The sequence below is a fragment of the Psittacula echo genome, assembly GCF_963264785.1.
Source record: "Psittacula echo genome assembly, chromosome: 1".
NCBI lineage: Eukaryota > Metazoa > Chordata > Aves > Psittaciformes > Psittacidae > Psittacula > Psittacula echo.
In genome coordinates, this window is record NC_137735.1 from 9,881,778 (window position 1) to 9,898,406 (window position 16,629).

The 16,629-nt window shown below is 41.2% G+C and overlaps 1 protein-coding gene across 7 annotated transcripts in view; it reads left to right on the forward strand.

The window, feature by feature from the left end:
• The first annotated feature begins 6,466 nt into the window (after positions 1-6,466).
• ADD1 (adducin 1) overlaps positions 6,467-16,629 on the forward strand; it is a 59,557-nt gene continuing 49,394 nt past the window's right edge. For 2 of the 7 annotated variants that reach the window (XM_080618736.1, XM_080618737.1), the window contains exon 1: positions 6,484-6,681. The gene's annotated coding sequence lies outside the window, so the exon portion shown is untranslated. Of the gene's footprint in view, positions 6,682-16,629 lie in introns of all 7 variants that reach the window. The other 5 variants (XM_080618735.1, XM_080618740.1, XM_080618739.1 and 2 more) reach the window with 5 other exon arrangements.

Below are 16,629 nucleotides of genomic sequence, written 5' to 3' on the forward strand. Positions count from 1 at the left end.
GCTTTAAAACAGTTTGTGGAGAAGTGTAAAAGCAGTATTTGGTGTGCCAAGAAAATGCAGTTTGTGAGTTTTAACAATACCCAACTCAGTCATTGATCCTAGTTTGGAAAGGTCTTGCCTCTTAGATCTAAACTCCCAAGAAAGACCGTTACAGGTGATGCTGGGGTGGTGGTGGTGGTGCTTTATCAGGGGAAAAAGAGTGCTTCTGAAAAGAAAGGTTTTAATGAGGGGCTGTCAATCAATAGGCAGTGTATTGTAACAAGTAAACCAACACCCAGACAATTTTTCTACAATAAGGGTGCTTTGTGTCAGCATTTAAGTATTCCCTTGCTCAGAACTTCGGGTTTTACAAGAAGGTAAATAAGTAGCGTATTGGTAAATAAGTAGTAGTATTGGTGGCCTCCGGTGTGCTGGGCTGTGGCACGTTCAAAAGGATGCCAAAGAGTTCTGAAACTGTGATTGGTTATTTTGAATCTGGGGACATCTGCTGGTCAGGTCAGGCTGTTCCACGCAGAGATTCCAGCAACGGGAATACGGCATGTACGAGTCATCTGGGTAGAAACCAGTCTTGAGTGACTTCAGATAGAAGCTGGAGACAAGCTTAACTTCAGGTGGCAGCTTGATGGACCAGTTCTTTGAAAGGTAAGACGTCTTCTGGCTTTTCTTTCTTATATACGTAGCAATGTTGTTTAGCAAAATTACTCATTTGAATGTCTTTTAATCTAGATGATAATAAAATGATTTTTATACTAATGCATTTAAATTATTCTTAAAATATACTTTGAGGTAGAATTTACATAGTGGACATTTGAGCACTGCCTAAATTATCTACATGGTGCGGTATTAAAGTTAGTCTGAACATGAAACAGTTAAGTTGGTCTGAACATGAAATACTTCTAGCAGGAAATCTCATGATGTTGCAATAGTTTCTGTTACTAAACAGCCAACTCCTCGATGTCAAGAAAGTTATTATCTAGCAATGGGAGTGCCTGAGATAACTGTGATTACAGTCTCTTAAAGACGAGAGCTCATAGTACTTTTACTATAAATACTCAGAGAACTGAAGTCCCAAATAACAAATGCTACTAAAACTTTTGCATCAGGTAGCATTTGAGCTCATGTTAAAATCAGATGAAGTGTGGGCTTGGGGTGTGTAGTAAGCCTCATAGTATAGCCAACCCCAAAATCTATTCCTTCAGGACTTCCATTCCTCCATGTTTAATCATAGGATAGTCTCTGCTACCCCTCACCTGCACCGCTTTCCTTACAGCATCTCCTTACTAGGGAAGTGGGTGACCCCAAACTCTTGGGTTCATGACATAGCCTTAATGGGTGTGTAATCATAGGGATCTCAAAGACTCATTTTTAACATTGTTTTACTCACACCTATCTCTACTGGAGCTGGTTTGCACAGAAACAACAGTAATAATTGCTTGCAGGGTTAGATTTCTAGATATATAAGCTCAGGGAAAAGCACCAAACTCTTCTTTGAGTCACTACTTCTGCCTTTTAACAATCACTTTGCACTAACTCCCCCTCTGTACAATCCTGGCACAGCTTGTTCTTGCCCTGGGAGGCTGATGAGCACTTCAGTTCTGACCTTGAAAGCTTTTTGCACGGACTGAGCCTTGTGCCAGTACGGAAGCTGGTGATTTACAAGATGATCTGGAAGGTCTGCAACAGCCCACGGGAAACAGAAGGGCCTGTTCCACGTAAACTTATTGAAGGGTTTTATTCCAGGCTGAAGAAGAAAGATGCGAGGTGTGGCCTCACAAGCTGTCTGCTTCAGGCTCCAGTGGTTATTAATTTGCACTGCACTAACATTCATTCTTTATTTACTTTTTCAGTGAAGTTCCAGCCACAGCCCAACCACGGGAGTACTCCTGAAATGTGCCTTTAAAAATTAAACGCAACTTAAAGGAATTCAAAACATGATATTCTAAGATTACAAAGCTTCTCCCAAGATTACTTACTTTTCTCTTGTATATAGCAATAATTAAAATATTAAATACTTTAGAATATTTTTCTTACATTTCTCAGCACTCGTCATTACTTTGAACTTGCCTGGGTATCTTGTTTTCTTTTTCCCTTCTTTGTTTCTTTCTCCTGGGGCTGTTTTCAGTTCTAAAGTTAGTTCAAAAGTTCTAACTTCTGTTAAAGGCACTTTTCCTTCTCCTCTGAAGGATGAGGGTGTCATTAGGGAGCAGCTAAAAATCTCAGCAGCTGTCCTGACACTGGAATTGCTACAGAAGCAGCTCCCAGAAAACATACGTCTTAAAGGTACGTGATGCTCAGGAAGTCATCCATACAGCAATTAAAAGAATCAGCTTTACTTGGAAAAGGGTTTTAGAAAAGCCAACCCAAACCTCCGCAGGGTGTTGTAATGTTAAAACAGAGTTGGTTGCTTGAGTTCCTTTTGGCTGAAGCAATTGTTGCACCTTTGGTGTGTTTAATTGAACCTGTTATTAACAAGCTTGAACCATGAAGCAGGATTTACGTTTAATCTCAATTGTGCAGAATAATTTCCCTACCTCCCCCTGAGTATAAAGTCAATATTTTTCAATCGTAAAGCCGAAGTGGCCTGTCAGCTGAACAGTGTATAAAACCTGGCAACATTTAGTGTCAGCCTGTTCCAGCTGCTCCGCCCTTTCCCACCTGCTGCTTCAGTTCTCTTCATTTTTATGTTTTTCACCTCAAATAATCCTCAGATGTGTTTTTGTTTGGTTGTGGAGGGAGATGAAAGCAGATCAGAATCCATTTATCTTTCATGTGGTTGTTCCATCAAATGTTTCTCATGTGTATATACATATATATATGTACATTAAAGATTGTTCCCACATACTAGTTTCAAAGCACTGGGGAAGTTCTCCTTTACACAGAATCATAGAATGGTTTGAGTTGGAAAGTACCTTAAAGATCATCTAGTTCCAACCCCCCTGGTAGTAACTAGTTACTCATAGTAACGCTCCCTGCGTGTAAGCCCACCTCTGCCACCACCAGCAGTGTCTGTCCTGGGTACCAGGGACACACACAGCACTTCCAGGGTAATTTGTAGAGAGAATTTGTGTTTTCTGACACACACCATCCCACCGCTCCAAGTCTGGTACAACTGCTCCAGGACCGGCTTTGACTTTGCTGGCACCTGACATGGAAGTTTCAACACCAAGACCCCCCTTTTGAAGGCCCGTGGGAACAGCAGCAGAGAAATCACATAGTGACATTGTTTTGTTTAAAGAAACCAGAACTTTGTCTGGGAAGTGCAGTAAAAAGTCTCTGTGAGATGAAAACAGATGATCACAGCTGGGAAGCAAGTCCTGACTGATCAATAGACTGTCCACGGCTCTGGCAGGCCAAGAGGGAAAGATCTGTTTTGATCAGGGACTGTAGTGATAAGACAAGGGGTAATGGGTTCAAACTTCAACAGGAGAAGTTCACGTTAAGATATAAGGAAGAAATTCTTCACTGTGATGGTGGTGAGGCAGTGGCACAGGTCGCCCAAAGAAGTGGTAAATGCTCCATCCCTGGCAGTGTTCAAGGCCAGGCTGGACAGAGCCTTGGGCAACATGGTCTGGTGTGAGATGTCCCTGCCCATGGCAGGGGGGTTGGAACTGGATGATCTTAAGGTCCTTTCCAACCCAAACCATTCTGTGATTCTATGATACTGTCATTCCTAGTCTGTAGGTAACAAAACTGACCTGGAACTGCTTGTGTGGAATGAGTGCACCACATATAAAGGAAAAGATAAATGTCATGATGTGACAGATGTGACAGATGTGACATATGCCTAGTGCTGTGCTTCTCACAGGTAGCTGTAAACAGTTTGGTCATCAAGGAGTGCTAAAGCCAGGTAAAGAGGTCAGTTGTGTAAAAATAATTGTACAGTCTTATTTTTCTGATACCTGGTAAAATCAAACTAAAATAATGTATAAATAAATACACTGGTATTGACCCTCTTACTTGAGATTGTATGATGTGAGTTGAGCCCAGAGCCTGCTGAGAAAAACAACTTCCCGTGGAGCAGTCAGCAAGCTGAACACCTATACTGACCAAATAGCACCACGCTGGTAAGAGCTAACAGACAAGTTCTTCATGTCTTAAATAACACACAAGTGCTTTTTCAGATTGTCCTTGATGCCTTGTTTCTGCACACAGTGAACTGCTTTAGTACCTGTCAGGGTGTACATGTCCTCCCCTCTGTTTCTACCCATGTAATCCTACCTTGGCCTTCACTCCAGCCTTACTGTTCCTGCAGCTGGGTAGAGGAAGTCCAGGAAGCTCAGGCCAAAAACTGAACAGGCAAGGTTAACATCATCATGCATCTGCTTCAGTAGTCTTGGGCTGCAGAGTGAGTTGGTGGAGTTGGCAGATCCAGCAGAAAGCTGGCCTCACCCCTTTCTCACCCCTCTGCTTTTCCACCAGGTTAGCCGGGTGAAACAACATCTCTGGCCTCATGGTTGTGGGGTATGATGTCAGATGCAAGGGGAAGGCGGGAGGAACTGTGGGCAGTCATAAAGTGAGACAGCAGAAACAGCACTTGTCTGCAGCACTTCACTAGAGCAATCAGGTGGGATGACAAAATACATCATTTGATCAGCCTAAGGTGCTTGTGACACCGAACCCGGTAGTTACACAAACACTCTAATCCAGCACTGCTAGTGCAAGAAATGCCCCTGCCCTCCCCTGGTCCTGGGACACTGCTGCTGTCCTTAATATCCCCCTCCTTCCTGGCACTGCTGGTCTTGCAGCCACGCACTGAACTGAAGAGACCCATGCATTTTACAACAAAGCAGCATTTTTTTGATTAATTAGTTTCAACATGGATCCATTCTCCCATTTACTTTACCAGACAAGAAGAAAGAGATTCATACTTTGAATGCTATGGCTAGGAAAGAAAGGTAAGTGAGGTGACAAGACGAAGGAGAGTTTTGGCAGGTAGTCATCAGCGTGCCAAGGGGAATGCAAGGTGTGAGGCTGGTGGCTGGACCCTGCAGTAGACCCTGTACCTCCTTGAGCAGACTTTGAACAAAGGCAGAAGAATGCTCTCTGGTACATAAACATATCTACTGGGCTTAACGGCATGCGGCACTAGACAGATGAAGTGACTTTAATGTTTCAGGTCTACAGCAACAGTTCTTACCAAAAAAAAAATTCAGACATGATCTGCTAATTATGAGTAATTACACTAACATGTGTCTGGTTGTGGCAAGTTTGAGATTAGGCAGATCTATGTCCAGCATTGGTTTTTTGTCAGACATACTATAATCATTGTGTCAGCACTTCACCGGTGTTTTGGTGGTTGAATTTACACACATCTCTATGGCCTATTTTTCCATTCTAAACAGTGAAGAAATGAAGATTAATTGCCAGAGAGCGTGAATTAGGTAATCAGAGCATGTTTCCTCAGTGGAGGTGGTTGGAGCAGGCTAGATTCCTCCCACATTACAAGCGAGAGATGTTCATGCCTCCTGAAGGTACCCATCATATTTTGCTTGCAGGAGTCTGTTTTTCTACTGAGTGTACGGTTAACTTGGGTGTTAGAGCTAAATATAAAAGAGAATTTTAGTGATTCTGAAATCACCAACTCTTCATGTGACCTGAGGCAGACACTATTTTCTACACACTATTCTATACAAGTTTCCAAAAAAAAAGTGTAAACCAGCAGTATTAAAATGATATAGAAATGACAGTAAAAACATACAGGGGGAAAAAGGTAGCTAATAGAAGTGAACTTTACAGTTGTTGCTTTATTTGCAGTGCCTAACACACTGTGGGGTTATACTACCCACACAGCTCTTCAAGGGCTTTAGAAGATCTAAGGGAGTGATTGATAAAGATCTAATCAGGCCTCCTATATGCATGCTATACAATATATCCACACACTTCCTGAATCAGATACACAACTTCTCGTTAGACTGGAACTTAATATCCGGAGGATACTCGACTGACTTAAATACCTTCAGTTCTGACAGGTGTCTCTAACCCTCACCAACGCAGTTCTCACGCCTGACTACTATCGCTGGGTATCTGCACGTCTGGATCGATCTCGACTGGCCCTGAGCTTCCAGCGATTAGATACCGCCACCTCTCTGTGTTAAAGAACCCTTCATCATAACGCTTCCTGGGCAATTACTTGATTTCTCCTCCTATCTCTCAGTCTGCTGTAAGATAAGCTTCCCGGACGACCCGCTGCTTCTTTCTGAAGGGATCCCGCTCCACAAGAAACCCGTATGTCGGGGGGTGTCAGTCGTGCGCGACTATCGCGATCCATGAGGCACAGCCCCGACCGCGGTTTCCCTCTCCTCCAGCCACCGCCCCTGCCGTACCCCTCGCGCTCCTCCCACCCACCTGCCTCCACCAATAGCAGAGCCCCTTAGTCGCTGAGCGTACGCCCTCCAATGGGCAGCTCGGTTGTTGGCCTGCAGGCTCGGGAAGCCGCACCCTGTGAGGGAGGGGGGCCGCTCGGTGGCGACGGTGGGGGAGGAGGAAGAGGAGGGAGCGCAGCGGGGCGGGGATAGCGACAGCCTCGGCAGGGGCACCGGGTGCAGCGGCCCCTCTTCCCGCTGCTGCCCTTTCTCTTCTGCCCTCGGGTGAGTGCCGCTGGCGGAGGCGCAGGAGGGACGCAGCCGGTAGCGGTCGGGGGGAAGCAGAGGGGCACAGCCATTAACGATCTGCGGGAGCGGGGTAGGTGCAGCCGTGGGTGGCGGGCAGGCTGTGAGGAGAGGCGGGCTCTGCGGAGGGGAGGTGGAGGGAGGCGGGGGCGCTGAGGCTGGAACCAGCTTGTTTAGCCCGGGGCGGTGGGGAGGAGGGGGGCGGGGGGTGTCTCTGTCTGGGAAACAACCAGCTCTCGGGTGTGGGGGGTGTGTGTGTGGAAAACCCAGCAGCCTGCAGCTCGCACGGTGCCTGCAGCGAGCGGCTGGTAAGGGGAATGTCGGCACTGTGGGGTGGTGGGGGGCACAAGGAGGGAGTCCCCAGCTGCTGAGCTGGACGGGGCGGTGGGGTCGGAGGGGCAGGTTCGTGTCAGCACTCCCTCAGGAGCTACGGGCCCTGCCGCGGTGAGCGCGGTGCGATGCTCCTGCTGCCCTCTCCGCCGCAGGAAGCTGCCGCTCGGCGTTTAAGTCTTCATTGCACCCAAGCGATGCGTCTGCGGGCCCTTTCCCACCGCCCTCCTGCTTCATCTGCCCCTTCCTCTAGGCTGCGAGGTGACGACCTGATTACGGTTAGCGAAATGCGGGCATTGGAGCGTCCAAATAATCGCCCGCAGAGGACGCAGGAATGAAGAAGGAGATGCGGTGTGTTTGTGCGGTGTTACTGATTGGCAGGGTACCAGTAGTAGCGAACGGGCAGCTGTTTTGTTTCTTCTGCTGGAAGGGGTATCTCTGTTTTAGTATTTCCGGTGCCTGCTTTTGATTCAGAATGTTACCTGTCCTTCTGCACGTAATCCATGCTGCTTTTAAGGCTGATTCTTAATCTACATTGGCTTTAGTTAAAACTAGCAATTAGGAAGGGGGAAAATCCAGTCAAGCTGGAAAAATATACTGAGATAGGGGGCTAGGAATAGCACTGGGTTTGAATCTTTTATGAGATACTGCTGTAGCTCAGTGGCGTGAGCTTGTTGCTGGTTTTGTTTTATTCTCTGCTTTTTGGAAAGTTGCTATAGGTCATAATGTTATCGTACACCAAAAACATTCTGTTTTCTTGCTTAATGATTTATGTCTGATATGGAGCTTTACAAACCGTGTCTCCCTTCAGTTTATGAATTCTCAAACTGCAGCTACTGCTAGATAATTTCTGTATGCTTTGCTGAAAGCTACAGGTATCTTCATGCACACTGGCTATTTACAGCTCTGGGTTTGTAATGTGACTGGATGTGTTAACAGAATACTTGGGAGTTCTTAACTGCCACAAATTTGTTGTTTTCTATATAACAAAAGAATTTGGTTTAAAAATACAAATAATTTCTAAAATAGGCTTCCATTTCTTCTTATATTTATTGATGTAACAACTCTGTACCTCAATAAGGAAGTACTCTTTCTAGAGCTGTTGTATAATAAGTGAGGAAAAAAAAATGCAACTATGAACTGGACTTCTGGAGCAGGTGGTAATGGTGATTTTTTATATTCAGTAAGCAGATTTGATGTGATCACATGAAAGTAGTCTTAAGTGAACATAATGATCTGTGTAGTTTGCTTCAATTACAGAGCTTAAACTTGGTGATGTTCTTAGGAGAGTTTTGAGGCAGCATGTTTTGCTAGTGAGTTCATTACAGTATAGTTCACTAATGCTGCAGAATGAAGAAGAGCATTACTGAATCGGTATTTTTCTGTAACAGATCTATTCTAGATGTCTCCAGCAGAAAATGACTCAACTTTTCTTGTTATTTGAGATTCACTGTCAATATTAAAAGTTATTTTTCTTGCATGGAATTGGATCATTTGATGAGATTATGTGGGCAAGCCTGTTTGAGCACTGAGACACTTTCACAGGAGTGTGGCTCAAGCTATTTCTGCCCTATTCAAGTCCCAGATTTTGAAGGGTAGCCTCGCAGTATGAAGTGCTTTTAGTGAAACTCCACAGTCAACGTTCTGTGATTTGCTATAGGAGAAAAAAGCTGAACTTTGAAGTAGGCAATTTTGTTAATAAATAGAATGAAATATTACAACTGGAGCTTTCAGACTAGGAGAAGGGTGCTTAGCATGGTGATTGCTACTAAGCATAGCAACGTATATGTGCCAAGTGCTTTCTAACTCCGAGGAGGCTGAACAGTAAATCTTGTACCCACAGCTTTTCTGAGTTGTAGAAATATTTTTTTTAATTATTTACAAACTGGAGCAGTGGTGGATAGTGAGTAGTTTGTAAATCCCAAACTGTTGCTATGCCAATGAGCCAGTCCTGCTTTGAGGGAAAATTTCATAGTAACAAAACTTGACCTGTACTTCTATGAAGGAAAGCATCTCAGAGAAGTGTTGCTTCTGTTGTGCATGGAGGACACCTGGAGCATGAGAACTTGGAGTAAAAAATAACATTACATTTCTGATTTTGATGGCTTTTGAAGTAGAATTTACTCTTGGACTGTGCTGCATGTCTGAAATAGCATTGTATCAGTAATTCATGCTGTAACCAATTATTAGACACTTTTAGAATGGCAGGTGCTTTATATTTAAAAACTGATTGTGAGCAGTGTTTAATTCAGCAAATGCAAGTTTAAACTGCTGATTCTTTTGTGCAGGTCATTTGACATCTGCTGAGGAACTTGTCTAAAATGTTTGTGTTAAATTATACATTTCCGATGTTAACAGATTCAAAAGCAGGTATTTTTTAAAACAGGTACAGGTTCCTAGATTACCTGAGCTTTGCGATTTTCATTCATATAATTTAATCAGCCTTCTCAGGGGAGTAGGAAAACATTACCTACTCGTGCCACTTCTCCAGCATTTCTCTTCAAAAATACTCCTTTTTGGTAGGGCTGAGAACAGTAGCTGTACAAACCTGTTGGTAAAGAAAGATGTAAAGTGTGAATCATGTAAACAAGTGAATTTCCTGAGGAAACCTTCTTTTCATCAGAGGCAGAAGAGGACTGGTTATACAGATATTTTGATCTATGATAATTTTCACTTTCATATTACCCTCCTCTCTAGTTACTTTTCTTACCACTTTAAAGTATTGCATGTACAATGACAGGGTTCTAGAGTAGTATTTTTCAATGTTCAACATAACTTTATGATAACTTGTTACCATCTCATTAAATATCTGTTGTTTATTGAGAATAATCTTTGTAATCTTTAGTCAAACTGAAACAAATAATTGGTTTCTGTCTTACTTAGTCAGAGGACATTGTTTGCTGTGGTCTTGTTGGGTCAGAAATTTTAGTGGTTAGTCCTTGCAGAAGCTGTAGGGGCAGAGACTCCAGGAAACACCCTTGTTGGAACTACTGCTTTTCAAATCAGGTATAGGCTGAGGTGATGTCATTTGTCATGAGGGCTCTGGTTTAACATTCTAACCAGCAGTCATGTGAAGTGTTGCTGCTACTTTGGGGAATTTTGAGTCTAACTGTTCATCATTTCAGGGGAAATTAAGTTTTAGTATAGGGATGCTTGTGAATAATTACTGCCCGTCAGTCAAGCTGCTGACCAGCATGTATGCTTGCTGCCTTTGCTGGGTTGACTCTTTGCCTGTTAAGGAGAAACTGAAAATGTTGTCCTTGAAGGTGTAGCCAAACAGGAGTAACAACTTCTGCACGTTCCTAACTTCCTCCTTTTGACCTTGCTGGGTAGATTGCATTTTGATAAATGATCCCTGCCTGCTCTTTTGGATGCAGTTATTATTCAGTGAAAGATCAACCTTGTAACCTCAGATCAGTTGTGTTACTGAGTGGGACACCAAAAGAGTTTTACACTAGCGCTTATTTGAGTGTGTTTTCTGCAGATGAATTAAAAATCAACATACGTGAAAGCACAACTCAGTTCAATTTTAAAACTAGGATATTAAGAGCTACTCTTTAAAACTGAGGTCTGGAGTTTGTGTTGTTCACGCTAATCAATTATTCCTTTGCATTTTTAATTGACTAATGTATTGGGCTTTGTCTTTTTAAATTATTGAGGGTTTTTTTTTTCAAACCATGTGCTATGTATGGTTTTCACATCTTGACTCATGAAACTGAAAAAGTAGGGAGTAAAATATTTCAGAGTTCCGAGATTTTCTTGTTCTTCCATATACCTAATTGAATTGCTGAAAAGGGGTCATGGGAACAGCAAGCAGTAAATGCAGTTAATCAGTAACATTTTGTGGTATCTTTACTTTCACATCAAATGAGTAGATAAATGTTGTGGTACATTTATGCACTGAAGACTGGGGGGAAATCAAACTGCTACACCCACATCTTCTAGGTTTTTGGTTGGAATCAGTAAATTTGTAAAAGCAACTTTGTCTTAAAACCTGCAGTTTGACTAGCAGCCATCGAAACTTAGTTTAGCTTTGATTTCATTTTGCATGTGCAAACTTTAAATTCTTGTTGTGGTGCTTTTAGTGCTTTTTATCTCTGTCTTGGTTTAGATCTTGAATCTTGAGAGGTCTGATATGCTGTTTCAGCTTTATTATACCTAATGCCAGGTTAAACCAGAAAGTGTTTGGGATAACCTCAACCCATAAAGATTATCTTCTGTGGTGTTTTGGTGGGAGTTTGTTAGGGGTGTTTTTTGTTTGGTTGGTTGTTTCTTGGGGGTTGTGTTGTTGTTATACACTCCTGAGTGTAAAGGTACTGTTCCCGCATTGTGACTAGGGAAGTGAAGGATAAGGTATACTTTTGAGTTTATTTTTCTTTTAACAGATGAAATAATTTCTTTAGGTATTGTCACTACTAAATATTGATGAAAATTTATAAAGTATGTATGCATGTGAAACATCCCTTCTGTCTAATCAGCAAAAGAAGACATTGCTGCTTATGTGCATTAACAGAGATGCAGTATACTTGTGGGTTTTTTAATCAAAACCAGTATCTTGTCTAACCAAGCTTTGCATAGTAATCTTGCATCAACACAGCTTAAAGTACTCTGAAGTTAAAGGGGCTTCTTTTATTTTTTTTCTTCAAATTCTGAACCTATTTGCTACATTCACCTAAATATATCAGGAAAAAGGTGACTTCAAACACATGAAGTTTGTGCCAGTAATGGGATAATCTGATGGCTAGACTTGTGTCCTCACTAGGAGAGGGCATGGCACCTGGTTTGTTTTGAGGAGCAGGAGCATCTGGCTGTGTAGCTGTTAAGACACTTCCCTGCCAGTCAGTGTATGGGTAGCTCTGGACCATTTGTCATGTATTTTGCCACTTACGTGGCCAGCCCTCAGTGAACTAGTGCTTAGGTAAAGGTGGGAGCAAGGGTGGACTCAACAAGATGTAGGGGGAGGAACATGAGGACTTGGGATAAAAAGGGATAAATAGGGAAGCATAGGAGACTTGAGTTGATGGGAAATCATGTTTCATTAGTTCTGACATCTTTCTCTAGGTGCTTTCAGTTCCTGAAAAGGTTTTAATGATTTTTAGGTAAAATTCTATACAACTAAAGTGTTGCTTTATTTTTAAATATCACTTCAAGTTTCCATATGACTTGAATAACAGATTCAGTGTAAAGCACAAGATTCTATTTTGATTCCAAAGTCCATTTTCTTTCCTTACTGTGGATCTAATTTTTAAGCCTACTAGTACATATGGTGAGGTGTATCATGTTCCATGAACCTTTCCTCCCTTAAATTTTAAAGTAAAATTTACTAGCTGGTGAGTGTTCAAAGATATTCTGATAATTTTGATAACTTGGAAGCATTTCAGAAGAACTGTGTATCTTTTGTGAGTGAATTGAGGATGAAGATGTTCAAGGCTAGGTTGGATGGAGTCTTGGGTGACATCGTTTAGTGCGAGATGTCCCTGTCCATGGCAGGGGGGTTGGAAGCAGATGATCTCAAGGTTCTTTCCAACCCTAACTATTCTACTATTCTGTGTCAGGAAAATGGTGTTCATTTTTGTAAATTATTTTTTCATAAAGTGTCAGGGGCCAGAAATATCTGCAGTACACTATTAAATAAAATAGATTAAAAATTAATCTATATATATATATAATTTATAAAAAAGAGATTAAAAATTATCTTAGATGTTTGCTTAGATCTCAACTGTACAAATGAAATGAATTTAGGGATTTAGGTAAAAAGTTGGTAAATTCTTTAGAGTTTTCTCAAAGCATGTGGATTGTACATGATTTGTATGGAGAGGGAGATAAAATACATATGATTAATCTAAGGGAAAGCTGTTACGTCTTAAGTGTCAAGGAAAGGTGGTGGATTTCTGTGCCTTGGAGTTAGAGAGGGCCGTTCTTTTCTCTTTGATTGCTGCTACTTGCAGCTGAATGTCTACCTATGTGGTTTTCCCACTTTACTTTCAATGTACTTTAGAACCTGCAGTTACCTGGATACTGCTGAGTTATGTGGATCATTTTAGACTGAGCTTCTTGCCTTTAGCCTGGAAGGAGAGGGTGCTTGTGATTGCAGCATAAGGTAAGAATTTCCACAAGTGGGACATCCACTTCTGGATCTGTGTAGTCTTTGTTGTTGATCCCAGGACATTTCCTTTCTTTGTTGATTCAAGGACAAGGAAACCCCAGTTAAGATGCCTGTACCCTTGCTTCACAGTTGTGGAATGGTAGTCCTTCCAATATCCTCTAGTTTTCCATCACTGTAGCAATTTGGGGAGGAGCCAAGAGCAGAGAACACAGTGAACAGTTTGCTGCACAAATTGGAAGAAGGTAGTCTCTTAAACTGTCCTCTGGCCTGCTCAGCCACCAGAAAATAAAGAGCTTTTTGGCAGCTGGTCAGTGAAAGCCAGAAGTGGTGAACAGAAGGCTGGGAAGCATGGTTAAAACCTGAATGTCAGCCAGAAAAGCAGGACTTAAGCAGTCTTGCAAATTATGAGGGCAGCCTTATTAATTGAATGTTCTGGCTGGTGGAAAAGTTGCTGGAGGCTTAGAGTCTTTATATGTCAATACTTAGCATTAGAGTGGGGAGACACCCCTCCATGCCTCAAGCAAAGCTCACAATGTCAAAAATAAACCTTTGTAGCTGCATTTGCCACTTCAGCTGCTTGTTTAATGGGTTTGGGGTACTATTTAATGTGAGATGGCTAAAGTACTGAAGTAGCTGCTCTCCCCAAAAGCCTGAGGCTAATATTTTTCTTGCTCTTTTATTCAGTCATTAACATAAGTATAATATTTCTTGCTTGATACTGGAATAGTAGCCATTATGCTAATTATTTTTAAGCATATATTGAGACAACCTCAGTCTTGTAAAAGATTGTATAATGAAAAGACATGAATAGTTGGTTACTTAGGATATCATAGAATCATAGAATAGTTAGGGTTTGAAAGGACCTTAAGATAATCTAGTTCCAACCCCCCTGCCATGGGTTTATTTTTCACACTGTCACCTTTTTAAAGAGCTTAAGCTTGTTTCTGCATTCTCAGGTTTTCAGGGCATTAAGTCACTACTGTGTTCACATATGTTGTTGAAATATTTTAGTTCTGTAATAGGTTAACTATATTTTCAGTAATTCCTTATACCTCCAAGTCAAATGGGGGCAAATTATTGCACATTTCAATAGTGTACTTCATGGAGTCACTTAAGAATGAAGCAAATGCTTCTCTTTAGTTGCAGACCTTCAGTCAGGATTAGACATCTTCCTAAATAATGCTCTGTTTGTTGTCAGTGAGCAGTTTAAAGACCTGTTGTGGTACCAAATACTTAATGGTAGCAGGAAAAGGTGAGGTCATTCAGTCTGAAATTTGATATTTCCAACTTGTACTACAATTTTGGATTATACAATTTAATCTTTAATTTGATGTGTTAATTGTTTATGAATAGGATAAATTCAGTTAATTTGCCTGAAACTGAAAGCTAAATTTATTCTTTCAAGGATTTGATGATTTGAGAGAGTAATCTGGTAATTTTCCCCTCCTTCCTCTCTGTTGCTATAGTAATCCTAAATTTGAACCTTGTTTCTGTATACTTTTTTTCCTTCAAGCAAATTCTATAATAGCTGTGCAGTGTGTTCTCAAACCAAAATATTGATAATACAGTTTGTGTGGTTGCCTTTTTTCTTTTTCATTTGGATGTAACATCTGAGGTACAGATGCTGAAATGGAGCAGCCTTAACTTGTCTTCTCTTTCTAGCTCTGGGGAGACCTTGTGGCATTAATCTTTTTAATAGTTTTTTAGGCATGCATCATTTAGAGGGGAAAAAAAAAAAAAACCACAACCAAAAAAAGGCCCAACTACAACAAAATAAGACCCAAACCCCTCTCTGAATGTCATGAAAAGCTGTTTATAATTGTAACTGCAGAAGTGCACATTCAAATTGCAAAGGCCATATCTTAGTTTAGTATCCAAATTGTCTTGCAATTCCAGTTTTACAGCAGTGTTCAGGGCTTATTTGATTAGGTGCTTTCAGCCACTTCTGACATGGCTGAACTTTTGATATGGCAATAAATGCAGGTAGTTCTGGCAAGTGTATAAAGTATTTGTTCTCTTAGCAATCTTTGATTTTATTTCATATGCAAGAAAGTGGAGATGAAAGATCTAACAACGTTAATAGCAAATTGAAGAGGAGCATCAGGAGTAAGCAGAAAACCTGAAAAAGACTTGTGTAGTCACGAAGCATGGGGACAATGAAGTAACACTAAAAATGATGTGGATACAGATGAAAGACTACATGAAAAGTTTGTCTTGATTTTGAGCAAAGACAGTTTCGAGCACATGTGCACTGGCAGATAGATCTTACTGGAGTGAGGTTGTAAGAATGATTTCCATAAGGATGAAGTTGAACTTGCAGGGTGTGCAGATCAGTGGGACTATGCAGCATTTACTCTGGAGTTTTGAAATAGGTGGTTTGTGTAACTAGAGACTTAGATGCAAGAATTGCTATCAGATATCAAAGCACAAAGGTATTGGGTGGATGGCAAGCAGCAAAAGTAGTCACAATGGAAAAGGTGTTTTGGAATAGTTATTGCATCACTAATGTGACCTTAATAATCAGAGATCTGTTTAAATTTAAAAAGAGAAGCTGTTCTATATGGAGGTAAGATGAAAATGGGGTATGAAGTGATACAGCTCTCAATAGAGGAAGACTTTGCTGGAGAGATTTAACATCTCTTTCTGTAAGACACCTGCCTTCTTGGAGAGGATACATGGTTAGAGCTGACCTCTTTTAACTTAGGAATCATATAATGTGTGATGTGATTCCATGTAAAAACTAAAGTGATGTTTCTGTGAAAATTGATTTAGAATGGTCACAGGGTGTGTTGAGTATGAATAGAACTAGATGACCAGAAGATGATGTATTGGAAGTATGTTAGTAGTGGAACGTGTCAAGGATCAGTTTCAAGATTTAGTATTTTCATTAAAACACTGATGATTTCCTACTTCTTATGCCAATCTCATTTTTTCTCGTCAGATGTCAAGTGTCGTCAATACTAAAGTAGTTTTGCACAAAATGAAGTCGAGACCTTAGGACGTGACCAGTAGAAAAAGGAGTCATATTTAATAGCATTAAAAAAAATAAAATGTTCTTACAACACTTGAGGATGACTAACCTATCAAAAGTTAGCAACTATGGGATTTTGGGATGACAAAGATACTGTTGTTGCACTACTAATATTTTCCTTTAAAGAAGTAAAGTGGTATTAACATTTTCTGGTACTGGTGAAAGCTTATCTGGAATATTGTGTCTACTATCTGTCACCTGGCATCAAGTAAGAAAGAGTGTTTGGACTGGAAGAGGTGCAGGGACTGATTCCTGGAATGACAAAGGGAATGGAGAATTTGTTCTGTAAGGTGAACTCAGAATGTCTTGTTTGATCTGGGAAAACAAAGCATGAAAGAGGTTGTTCTTCGTGAGAATGAGTGAAGCAACACAGGTGGATAAAAAGAGCTTCTTAAGCTTGAGGTATAAGAACAAATGGGTATAAACTATCCAAGAATAAACCTAGTCTGGAAATTAGAAAAGATGGTTCCTAAGCAACAGAGGCATAGAAGTCTGCAACTGCCTTCCCTTAGGAGTAGTGGAATAAGGCTGTCTTTAAGATGGAGCTGGTTAGC